This window comes from Natrix helvetica (assembly GCF_964273705.1).
Source record: "Natrix helvetica genome assembly, chromosome: 1".
In the NCBI taxonomy this organism is placed as follows: domain Eukaryota; kingdom Metazoa; phylum Chordata; class Lepidosauria; order Squamata; family Natricidae; genus Natrix; species Natrix helvetica.
Window position 1 is genome coordinate 365,723,229 of NC_138548.1, and position 13,354 is coordinate 365,736,582.

Consider the following 13,354-nt stretch of genomic DNA (forward strand, 5'->3'; position numbering starts at 1 on the left):
TATAAAGTGGTATTAACCCTTCACGTGATCTTGATTCTATCCCTCTGTTGATGCAGCCTAGGACTGTGTTGGCTTTTTTTGGCAGCTGCTGCACACTGCTGGCTCCTATTTAAATGGTTGTCCACTAGGACTCCAAGATCCCTTTCACAGTTACTACTATTGAGGAAGGTACCACCTATACTGTACCTGTGCATTCCGTTTTTGTTGCCTAAATGTAGAACCTTACTCTTTTCACCATTGAATTTCATTTTGTTCAAGTTTGTCAAGATCCTTCTGTATCTTAAGCCTATCTTCTGGAGTGTTGGCTATTCCTGCCAGCTTGGTGTCATCTGCAAATTTGATGAGTTCCCCATTTATTCCCTCATCCAAATCATTGATGAAGATGTTGAGGAGCGCTGGGCCCAAAACAGAGCCTCGGGGTACTTGGATGTTTGGTGGCCAAAGGCCGATGGGGTAGCAGTCTTCAAGACTGAAGATTTACAGCAGAGGGAATGGGATTATTCTCCGTTGTCTGCACAGGGCAGGACCAAGAACAATGGAGTAGCATTACAAATGGTCAGATTCAGGTTATACACCTGAAGAAATCCTGCCCATTCAAGCCGTCAGCCAGCGGAACAGACCGCCACAAGAAATGTTGGGTTCTTCCTTGGTAGAGATCTTCCACCAGAGAGGCTTTAAGACAGTGAGTGTCAACCTTGTTAAGATGCGTCGACTTCAACTTCCATAATTAACCCAACCAGCCATTTCTCCCAGGGGAGAAATATGTTTACTCTTGCAAGATTCCATTACTCTATTACATAAATCTATTCAGGTTCTATTCATATGATCTATTCTATTAATACAGGAAGACCCTGAGTCACGACCACAATTGAGCCCAAAATGTATGTCGCTATGTGAAACATTTCTTAAGTGACTTTTGCCCCATTTTACGATCTTTCTTGCCAGAGTTGTTAAGTGAATCACTGTAACTAACACGATTCTTAAGCGAATCTGGCTTCCCCGTTGACTCTGCTTGTCAGAAGGTCGCAAAAGCAGAGCATGTGACCCCGGGACATTGCAACGGTCATAAATATGAACCAGTTGCCCTGAGTCTTGAGTTTCAATCATGTGAGCATGGGGATGGTGTAACTGTTGTAACTCTGGAAAATGGTCATAAGTCACTCATTTCAGTGCCGTTGTAACATTGAAAGGTCCGTAAATGAATTGCTGTAAGGTGAGGATTAGCTGTACAACAAAGACAAATAATCCTGGTTGGATTTTTTAACTGGGTAACCTCGCATGGCTGGCATGCATGTCCATGCGTATTTGCAAGTTAATTTCAAAATGTGGCCCCTATTTGAGATGCAGACTTTGAAACTCCAAAGAGCTACCGATGTCAGCAATCCGCCGTGCAATAAAAATTGTTCTGCGCATGCGCAGAAGTGAAAAACAAGATGGCGGCAAGATGGTGGAAAAACAGCAGAGCCCTTCCCAATAATAGTTATTCATCTGATGCAGGGGTGTCAAACTCGATTTCATTGAGGGCTGCATATGTTTGACCTCGGAGGGCCAGGGGAACTGGCTGGGTGAGGGGTAGGCATGATCATGGTGGTCATGGCTGGGGTGGGTGTGGTCATGGCGGACGGAGTGCTACTGGAGGCCAGGGAGGCTGAAAACCGGCCACACGGGGGCCTCCCGGGGCCTCCACATGGCCCGTTTTTGACCGGCAGAATGTTGCTGCATGCCAGGGAGGCTGAAAACTGGCCACACGGGAGCCTCCCGGGGCCTCCACATGGCCCGTCTTTGACCGGCAGAATGTTGCTGGATGCCAGGGAGGCTGAAAACTGGCCACACGGGAGCCTCCCGGGGCCTCCACATGGCCCGTTTTTGACCGGCAGAATGCTGCTGGAGGCCAGGGAGGCTGAAAACTGGCCACACGGGGGCCTCCCGGGGCCTCCACATGGCCCGTTTTTGACCGGCAGAATGCTGTTGGAGGGCAGGGAGGCTGAAAACCGGCCACACGGGGGCCTCCCGGGGCCTCCACATGGCCCGTTTTTGACCAGCAGAATGCTGCTGGAGGCCAGGGAGGCTGAAAACTGGCCACACGGGGGCCTCCCGGGGCCTCCACATGGCCCGTTTTTGACCGGCAGAATGCTGTTGGAGGGCAGGGAGGCTGAAAACTGGCCACACGGGCCTCCCGGGGCCTCCACATGGCCCGTTTTTGACCGGCAGAATGCTGTTGGAGGGCAGGGAGGCTGAAAACCGGCCACACGGGAGCCTCCCGGGGCCTCCACATGGCCCGTTTTTGACCGGCAGAATGTTGCTGGAGGCCAGGGAGGCTGAAAACTGGCCACACGGGAGCCTCCCGGGGTATCCACATGGCCCGTTTTTGACCGGCAGAATGTTGCTGGATGCCAGGGAGGCTGAAAACTGGCCACACGGGAGCCTCCCGGGGCCTCCACATGGCCCGTTTTTGACCGGCAGAATGTTGCTGGAGGCCAGGGAGGCTGAAAACCGGCCACACGGGGGCCTCCCGGGGTATCCACATGGCCCGTTTTTGACCAGCAGAATGTTGCTGGATGCCAGGGAGGCTGAAAACTGGCCACACGGGGGCCTCCCGGGACCTCCACATGGCCCGTTTTTGACTGGAAGAATGCTGCCGGGGCCCCCACGGTCTGTTTTGGTTGGCAGAGGCAGCACAGGCTGGTCCTTTGATATTTGCAGGCTGGCCGCAGGCCGGATCCAGCCCATGGGCCTTGAGTTTGACACCCCTGATCTAATGCCATTCTTGTAACTGGATCTAATCTCTTTGTTGGTTACACTTTGATAATGAAAGAAATACCTGGTTTTTGCTGACGATGGTGAGGAAATTAGTGAGGAAAAATGCAAACTCAAAACTGTAGGTTGTAAGAACTGCCCCTCCCAAAATACAGCTTATAATTCATTTAGTCACCGTTCAGAGTTACAATGGCACTGAAAAAAGTGATTTATGATTGTTTTTTCACTCTTACGACTGTTGCAGCATCCCCATGGTCATGTGATCAAAATTCAGACACTTGGCCACTGATTCATATTTTTGTCGGTCACATGTCCCGGGGTCATATGATCCCCTTTTGCGATGTTCGGACAACAAAGTCATTGGGGAAGCCAGATTCACTTAACAACCGAGTGACTAACTCAATGATGGCAGTGATCCACTTAACAACTGTGGCAAGAAAGGTCATAAAATGGAGCAAAATTCACTTTACAACTGTCTCACTTAGCAACAGAAACGTTGGGCTCAATTGTGGTCGTAAGTTGAGGACTACCTGTACCTGGTTTTTGCTGATAATGGTGAGGAAATTAGTAGGAAAAATACTAACACAAAACTGCAAAAACAGATCCTCTCCAATACGCATAGGAAAACTAAAAAAAAAAAGAGAAAACATGCTAAAAGGGGCATTTAAAAAAAAAAAACCTGACACAACACCATAACAGTTGAACAGGAAATGCTACCAGCATAGACTACACTTTGCAAAGACAACAGCTGTAGAGGATTTAAAAAAAAAAGATCTAGATTTATTTTTTCTCTGTACGCATTACTTATGTTGATCTTTCATTGTCCACAACTGGTGTGTGTCCCAAACGCCTGCTTTACTCTTTGTAAGGCTCAACCCACAATCACTGTTTTTTGCAAAAATAAATAAATGCTGGTGATAATTCGATGCCTACAAAACCTGTATTTATGGAATAACTCTTGCCTTTTTTCAGAATTCCTCAAGATGTATTGTATTGTATTGTAAGACGGTGAAAAGTGCTTTCCAGGTGTTTGCCACAAGTGACACACCTTCGTTCCCACTGCTTCATTATTTTTGTCATTTCCCAACATTTGAGAGCATAGAACATCAGAGTTGGAAGGGACCTTGGAGGTCTCCTAGTCCAACCCCCTGCTCAAGCAGGAGACCCTATAAAATTCCAGACAAATGGATATCCAGTCTCTTCTTAAAAACCACCAGTAATGGAGCACCCATCATTTCTGAAGCCAAGCTGTTCCACTGATTGATTGCTCTCCATTAGGAAGTTTCTCCTTCATTCCAGGTTGCTTCTCTCCTTGGTTAGTTTCCATCCGTTGCTTCTTGCCTTGCCTTCTGCTGCTTTGGAGAATAGCTCGACTCCCTTTTCTTTGTGGTAGCCCCTCAAATATTGGAGCGCTGCTATCATGTGTCCCCCTAATCCTTCTTTTCTTTAGACTATGTGGGGTTAATTGATTATTCAGTAGTTGGCAAACCACATTGATTAATCAGTCAAAGTCCACATTCCTTTCTCTTAATCCCTTTTGCTTACAAGAAGGTATAATGGAATTTACATGTAGACATCACATCCCATGCAGCAAAATATTAACTAAGTAGAGAGTCACTTATATCATGAAGTGTCCATGAAGTGTCCATGAGATGTCCATGAGGAAAGCATGCATCTGTAAACCAATCAATAGTTGCCAAGTGGATTTTCTGTCCAATGAGCTTTTACTATTCTGAGAAGTTTGACAATAAAAGGGAGCCCCGAACAATGCTCTGGGTGGGTGCCCTTCCCATCAGGGTGCCTTCCATCGGGTGGCCATCCCAGCACAACCTTACTCCTGTCTGCGTCTGCTTTTTCTACGTCACCAACAAGACTAGACAGACATACCTGGTTCCTGCAACCGTTCATCCTGTTGCAACTGGTACACTGCTCATGGGGCCGGGTGTCCTAGTCGGGCATATGCGCTATGCATGCGTGCACACACCACTGCCCTGCGACACCCAGCTGCTTGGCAGAGGTCGCACAGGCGCTGCACCCTATGAGCAAGTGCGCAATTGGTCCGTTTGCGTCAAAACCCGGTAAGGAACGCAAAGGGGCAGGTGGGCCAAACGAGCCACCATTCCAGTACAGTGACCACTGCTCCCAGCTACCACCGGTATGGCCGTACAAGGCTGTACTTCCTGAGACCCACCACTGCTTCATGCTTACTTTGTTGTTTTTAAAAGACTGCCCTCTTTCCCTTAACTCCATGCCACTAAAACAAGCAATCAATTATAAAATCCAACTGGTGCTCTCCAAAAAACTATTAAGAATATAGTCCCAAGGATGCTTTCCCAAAAGGAAACTGGACTTTCTTGTATTTTCTTTCCTTTTAAAAGCATTTTGCTTCTCATCCAAGAAGCTTCTTCAGTTCTAACTGACCGGTGAGAAATAGGAGGGTTTATATTCTTTGCAGTCTTTCCATTCTCCAAGAACGTTTTCAAATAGAACAAAACAAAATCCAGTTGCCTGTCGAAAAAAGCACTTTTGGGGCACCCGTCATCTGGATGAATGAGAATCTGCCTAGATCCATGATGGCAAACCTATGGCACGCATGTCACTGGTATCACACAGAGCCCTTTTTCTGGGCATGCAAGCTATCACTCAGCTCAGCTCTACCGCGCATGCGCCCACATGCCTCTATTGGTTTTTGGGTCTCTGCTGCGCATGTGCAGGGTGTGGGGCACATGTGGGAGATGCGTGCCCATGCATGGGGGTGGGGGCCCATTCTTGCATGCACTGGGGTCGTGTGAGCATGTTCGAGAGGCGGGGGGAGTAGGGGGTGTACAGCACAGTCTCCGCCCTTGGTCTGTTTCTGCTCCCAGGAGGCTGCAAGGAGGCCTATTAGACCCAAAACGGAGCAAGGGAGTGTCATTATGTGCACATACACAGGGGGCAGGGGGAGTGTGAGGGATCATATGTGTATGCACAGGGCAGAGGGAGCATGGGGGGGTCAAACACACATGCACAGGGGGGGGTGGGGCACACACATTGCATTATGGGCGCAGCCCAGTGGTGGGATTCAAAAATTTTCTACTACCGGTTCTGGGGGGTGGCTTGGTGGGCATGGCTTGGTGGGTGTGGCATGGGAAGGATACTGTGAAATCTCCATTCCCTCCTGATCAGCTGAGACTTGGGAGGCAGAGAATAGATGGGGGCAGGGCCAGCCAGAGGTGGTATTTGCTGATTCTCCAAACTACTCAAAATTTCCGCTACTGGTTCTCCAGAACTGGTCAGAACCTGCTAAATACCACATCTGGTGCAGGCGCGCTTGCACTTTCGGCACACGGCAACAAAAAGGTTACCCATCACTGCTGCGGATGTTAAAAATATTGGGTCGAAAAAAAGGAAACACAAACAAGCCAGCATTTTTTTTTTTTAAAAAAAAGGAGTTTAAACATAGTCACCGTTCTTTAAAGGTTGCCTATGAATTTTAGTGCAGCAAGAAATGGTGGCAGATGTACAACAGGATAAAGGACACTGAAAACGTCTCTCGGAAGGAATTCCCAAAATTTCTCATCCTCAGCAAAAGACAAGCTGTTTTTTTCTCCAAATCAGATGCAGATATAGATTCAAACAAGGAAGAGGAAAAGGAAAAGGAGAGATTGGAAGCCCCAAGCCATCTTTGAGCATGGTAAGCCCTTGGTCTTTGCTTTTGAAGGTAGTCCTTGAGTTACTGCGCTGGAGCGTGCCTATTTATAGCCACAAATAATTGCAGTTGTTAAGGTGGATCATTACATACCATTTTCCCCACTGAGCATTAAGCATGGTTGTTAACCAATTGTTTGTTATAAAGCAATTTTCCTTACAAAGAAATGGAAGTAAATGCATGGTTTTGTGACAGTCGGGGATGAGGGCTGCCGGCAAGTCAGAACCAGGTCACAAGTACCATTTTGGCGGAGGGGACCGCCACACAAAGATCGCTTCTTTAGCCCAGGATAGCCACGAGAACTTCTGATATCGCGTAATGCCATCAGAATAACGTAGCTGGAAGGGACCTTTTAGGTCTGACTGTACACGGCCCCGAGTCCCCTCGGGGAGAGGGAGCGGTTTATAAATCTAAATAAAGTAAAGTAAAGTAAAGGTCATCTAGTCCAACCCCCTGCCCAATAGGAGACCCTGTACTATTTCTGACAGGTGGCAGTCCAGTCTCTTCTCGAAAGCCTCCAGTGAAGAGGCTCCCACAACTTCTGAAGGCAACTTCTGTTCCACCAGTTGATTGTTCTATCAGAAAATTTCTCCTTATTTCCAGGTTGAATCTCTCCTTCAGTTTCCATCCATTATTCTTTGTCTGGACTTCAGGTGCTTTGGAGAATAGCTTGACCCACTCCTCTCTGTGGCAGCCCCTCAAACATTGGAACACTGCTATCCTGTCTACCTTGGTCCTTCTCTTAGCTAGACTAGCCATGCCCAATTCCTTGCCATGTGCAAATAAGGGGCATATAAATTGTCTAAAATAAATAAAATAAATATTTTGTTAATTATTTTGAAATTATTTATTCCTTACAGAGAAACAAAGAATTAAATTTTCTGGTTTTTATAACGGCGATCAAACAGCACTAAAGTAATTTAGGCCTCTCTTCTCTGCAAACAGAAGCCTGTATCAGATCCAGCTAAAGAGCCTGTCAGGGGAAAAATTTCACCCTGAAGAAAATGAGGTCTAGGATCGGGCTGATTTCCAACAGCATATGCTTTAAGATGTGAAGAAAAGAAATAAAAATTCTGGGAAGCATATTCTAATTAATAAACAAACTTTAATACAAAAATAATAAATGGAAATAAAACAGAAACTACCCGTATTTTTCGCCCTATAAGACGTTCCGGAATATAAGACGCACCCAATTTTAAAGGAGGAAAATCTAGAAAAAAAAGATTCTGAACCAAATACTGTAGTAAAATATTTCATATCAACTGTATAAAGTTAACAGCAGTTTAAGAACAATTTTATGTCAACCATGTAACATATTAAGAACTATCTTTACTCTCATTAACAGTCAGTAAAGTCAGTAAACAGTGAAAGTAACAAAAATAAGGCTGTAATGTTTTTATTTGAACCCCAAGAATTCCTCTTCTTCGCTGCTATCAGAAATGAGGAAGGACAGATCCACGCAGTCATTGTCATCGCTTTCTTCCTCACTGGTGTTTGCCTGCCCCATTTTTAGATGACCCAGGTGGCTACATTCGGCGTATAAGACGCATCCAGATTTTCACCCTCTTTTTTGGAGTAAAAAAGTGAGTCTTATAGGGCAAAAAATACAGTAACTAATTGTTACATTTTGATAAGAAAGGTTCCGTCTGCCAGCTTTCCTGGCAGCCGGACAAAAGTTCAGCAGTAGCTCTCTTTTTCTCTCTGTGGAATGTGTGAAGACATGCGCAATAAATCACTGTCAGATAAGAACTTTTATGACCTGCGCAATAACTCTTTCTCAGTTTAACTCTTTAGTGTCAGTTCAGTCAGTTCATGTCTAGCAAACTTTTTTTAACGTAGTGACAGAGCCCTCGCAAGCCGATGAGACTTTGGGGCAGCGAAATAGCCATTTTGAAGCCTCCCGATCTTTGCAGTCTCAGCACGAAGAGCGTTTACAAGCCAATGGGAGGCTTCAAGTAAGAGACTTCGCTCCAAAGTCTCATCGCTGGGATCAAGGAACAGGCTGAGCAGGAGTCCTGCCTGCCAGACGGACACTGTGGAGCAGCTGCTCCAAGGTACACCGGGGAAGGAGGAGCTTGTTTCAAAACTGCTTCAGTTCTCACAGGTCTCTGCTGAAATTAACCCACCCCAATAAATCTTTTCTCCTTATTCCTCCTTGGATGTTTCTCCTGATTATTCCTTAACTCAAAGCAGACTTTGATTGAGATTTGCAGATATATAAATACTTGTAAAGAAAGAGATGTTTTCTAGATATTTTCAAAGCTTTCAGGACTCATGAATATAGAAATCATCCTGTCTACATCACACGACTGTAGGCATGCAAACATAAAACCTAATGGAATTTCGGAAAAATTCAGAAAAAGATTCACTTTGTACACTTTGATCTTTTTCTCTAACCTTGTTGTTATTTTCATTTCTCTTTTGTTTTGAAGGTAATAATGGGCAGGAGAATCAAGATTCCAGTGAACTGTTCCAAGTGATCAATGTTATAGATGGAACGGAGAAGTTTGGAATTCGAATAGAATTAGAAACCATCCAGACACTAAAGTGTCTGGGTGGCCTGGGAGGGGTCATATTTCAGCTGCTGCTCAGTTGAAGTTGTTTTTTCAAATTTGGATTATTAAAGGTGGAGTGTCGAACTGGAGAAAAAAAGAAATAGATACAGAAAGAAAAATCAGATGTTACTTCCATTTTTTAAAATAGATTTTTAACCACTTTTTTCCATCCTTTTAAATTTTGTGTTGCTCACTGTAGTTAACCTCTGTGTGTCACTGTCAACTCCAAATACAATACAATACAATACAATACAATACAATACAATACAATACAATAGCAGAGTTGGAAGGGACCTTGGAGGTCTTCTAGTCCAACCCCCTGCCTAGGCAGGAAACCCTATACCATTTCAGACTAATGGCTATCCAACATCTTCTTAAAGACTTCCAGTGTTGGGGCATTCACAACTTCTGGAGGCAACTTCTGTTCCACTGATTAATTGTTCTAACTGTCAGGAAATTTCTCCTCAGTTCTAAGTTGCTTCTCTCCTTGATTAGTTTCCACCCATTGCTTCTTGTTCTACCCTCAGGTGCCTTGGAAAATAGCTTGACTCCCTCTTCTTGGTGGCAACTCCTGAGATGTTGGAAGATTGCTATCATGTCTCCCTAGTCCTTCTTCTCATTAAACTAAACATACCCAGTTCCTGCAACCGTTCTTCATGTTTTAGTCTCCAGTCCCCTAATCCTCTTTGTTGCTCTTCTCTGCACTCTTTCTAGAGTCTCCACATCTTTTCTACATCGTGATGACCAAAACTGAATGCAGTATTCCAAGTGTGGCCTTACCAAGGCATTATAAAGTGGTATTAACACTTCACGTGATCTTGATTCTATCCCTCTGTTGATGCAGCCTAGAACTGTGTTGGCTTTTTTGGCAGCTGCTGCACACGGCTGGCTCATATTTATATGGTTGTCCACTAGGACTCCAAGATCCCTCTCACAGTTACTACTGTTGAGCAAGGTACCATCTATACTGTACCTGTGCATTCCGTTTTTCTTGCCTATATGTAGAAACTTACTCTTTTCACCATTGAATTTCATTTTATTAGATAGTGCCCAATGTTCAAGTTTGTCAAGATCCTTCTGTATCTTTAGCCTATCTTCTGGAGTGTTGGCTATTCCTGCCAGCTTGGTGTCATCTGCAAATTTGATGAGTTCCCAATTTATCCCCTCATCCAAATCATTGATGAAGATGTTGAAGAGTACTGGGCCCAAAACAGAGCCTTGGGATACTCCACTGCATACTTCCCACCATGTAGATGCAGTTCCATTGAGGTCTACATGTTGAGTGTGGTTGGTCAGCCAGTTACGAATCTATCTGGTGGTGATGTTGTCTAACTCACATTCTTCTACTTTATCTAGTAGTAGGTTATAGTCTGTCACTGCGTTTTTTGTTTGCCAGCTGTGCTTAAACTCTATACGGTAGACTAATCTGACTCTTATCACTAAGCTCAATATGCATGTCCACATTCTTTTCCACATTTTTTATTCTTTGTTCGCCCGCCAAGAAAGTAGGAAGGAACTTTGCCAAAATGTAATCATTAGCTAGTAAGTTTTTCTTTTCATTTTCTTTACAATAAAATGTGTTTCTTAGAATTTATCTCGGGTTTATTTTTCTTAATTATGAAGTATAATTCAAGGAAAAACCACAGTTCATCCCTCATTAAATACAATTACCCCAGGAGGGGAACAGGGCTGAATTTCCACCCTGACAAGGTCTACCTTATCAAATGCCTTATTGAAGTCCAAGTAAACTATATCAACGGCATTCCTCTGGTCCACTAATTTTGTCACATTATCAAAGAATGCAATAAGATTAGTCTGGCATGATCTGTTTTTGACAAACCCATGTTGGTTTTTGGCTATTACTTTGTTTGCTTCTAGGTGTTCGCTAATTCGTTTGCTTGATTATCTTTTCCAGAATCTTTCCTGGTATTGAGGTCAGGCTGATAGGCCTGTAGTTTCCTGGATCTATTTTTTTTCCTTTTTTTGAAGATGGGAACCACATCAGCTCTTTTACAGTCCTCTGGCAGTTCCCCGGTGCTCCAGGATCTCTGAAAGATATAGTTCAGTGGTTCTGAGATCTCATCTGCCAGTTCCTTCAGAACCCTGGGGTGTAATCCATCCGGTCCTGGTGATTTGAACTCATCTAGGGTAGGCAGGTGCTCACTTACCATTTTCTTCCCTATTTCAATTTGTGTTCCTAATCTGATATTTGTGGTGCTGTTTTTGATAGGTTGGACTGTTTTATCCCTTTTTGTAAAGACAGATGCAAAACATGAGTTAAATAGTTCTGCTTTCTCCCTGTTGCTTGTCACCTTCTTGCCACTTTCTCCCAGCAATGGACCAATTGTTTCCTTAACTTTTTTCTTGTTTTTAACATGCTGGAAGAAGCTTTTTTTGTTATTTTTTACTTTTGTGGCAAGCCTTTCTTCATTGTGAGCCTTAGCTTTCCTCACTTCATCTTTACATGCTCGAGCTATTTGCTGATATTCTGCCTTAATTATATTACCCCCCTTTCCACTTTTTATACTTATTTTTTTGTCTTTCAATTTGTCAGAGAGTTCTTTATGCAGCCATGCTGGTCTCTTTTGGGAGCTGTTATTTTTCTTCTTCATTGGTATTGTGCTAGACTGGGTTTTTGTAATCTCATTTTTCAAAATTTCCCAAGGTTCTTGAGTTGTTTTCCCCTTAAGGATTCTCATCCATGGAAATTTTCCCAAGATCTCTCTAAGTTTACTGAAATTAGCTCTCTTAAAGTCCAAGACTCTATTTTCACTCTGTTCTACTACTGGTCAAATGTTTTCATATCAATGAAGTCTTCAGCTTTTCTTGTTTTGCTTTTTCATTTCCTTTTCCTCTTTTCATTTATGGTCTAATGATATATCCCTGGCTTAAATTCTCCAAGGGGCCTAAGCTTCTTAGTCACATTTCTTGAGGGGAATTTCCTACTCAATCCCTATATAAAAATGTTTCCTCCCCTCATCATAGTTTAGCTTGATATTCCTTTTTCAGGATCTTCCTTTTCTTTCATCAGAAGAGGCTGGTGGGGTCTCTGCCCTTTCTTCTCCCCTTTTGCTGAGAGGCTGAGCGGATAGGTTGATAAGGGCAGCTGTATGTATTGAATTAAAGAAATAAAATAAAAATTAATTTAAAATCATATTTCTGATTGTGGCCTTTCTGCCTGTGTCCCATCTGCCTCTCCTTCAGGCCGGACTTCCCAACAACCGCAAGAGACAAGACGGGTTTCCAACAGAGGCTCCTGGTCCTCCTCTTCTGACTGCCTGGCTGTTTCTAACAGGATTTAGACCCCTTTGAGGCCTCCTCCAATCTCTGCCCAGCCTTCAGGGCGGCTGTTCTTGAGGGAAGCGAGTTCAAATCCTCCAGAGAGATTTTTCTCCGTCTCCACAGATGGTTCCTGGACAGAAAGGAGAAGAAGATGGAGAAAGTGCTGCCTCTGGAAAGGACATAGCCTCTTTCGGGCAGGGAGCCATTGAGAAGGGTCTTTCCTTCGACTCCCAAGCCCATCATCCATGCCCTCTCCCTTCCCCTCAGACATGCCCCTCTTTCCCGCCCTTTCTACACTCCTGCCAGTTTGCGCCAAAGCCACCAGGGGGCGCCCTCTGCCAAGACAAGAGAAATTCCCGTGCTTCCCCATTGGCCCACTGGAGGGCTTTCCAGAGGAGGCGGCGAAGGGAGGGACGTCACAAACGCTTACCGCTCTAGGACGCCGCACTCGCTCTGCTTAACCCCTGGAGCTCCGCAGGAGGCGGAGAGTCTGGCGGGGGGAGATCCAGACGTGGCCCAGGTGAGTTGGGGGCTCTTCCCGGGCAAAGGGAGGCGGAGGACGGAGAGACCTGTGCCCGGCCCTCCTCCGGCTTCAACCCCAGGTCCCATGCTCCCCAGCCGCCCTCTCTCTGCAGGGGGAAGCGGGGAAGGCGGAGGGGATGCGGGGAGGAGCCCGAGTGGGGGCAGCGGAGGGTCGGCCTTGCAGGGTCCCAGCAGGAGAGGAGAGAAGCCGGGCGAGGAGGAGGCAGGATTCGCACCAGGCTCCCCATTCCAGCTGCCTCCTTCCCGGCCCTGCGCTGGGATGAGCCGCTTGGGGTTGATTGGCTGAAGGTTCTTCAGTGGCTGAATTCCACTTTCCAATTCTTGGCTTTTCTTTTTCTTTCCATCTCAGATGCAGAAACCTGAAATCTTCCAAAGGCAAAAGTTTCTCTTGGGGAGGAAAACAAAGAGCGGAATAACTTGCAGGGATCCGTCCTGAAGCCCCAGAAATTCCCCTGTGAAGGAAAAGGCACCTGGAGACCCACCAGAGTCCTTGGACCCACCTGGAGTTGCTCTGCAGGAGAGAGAAAGG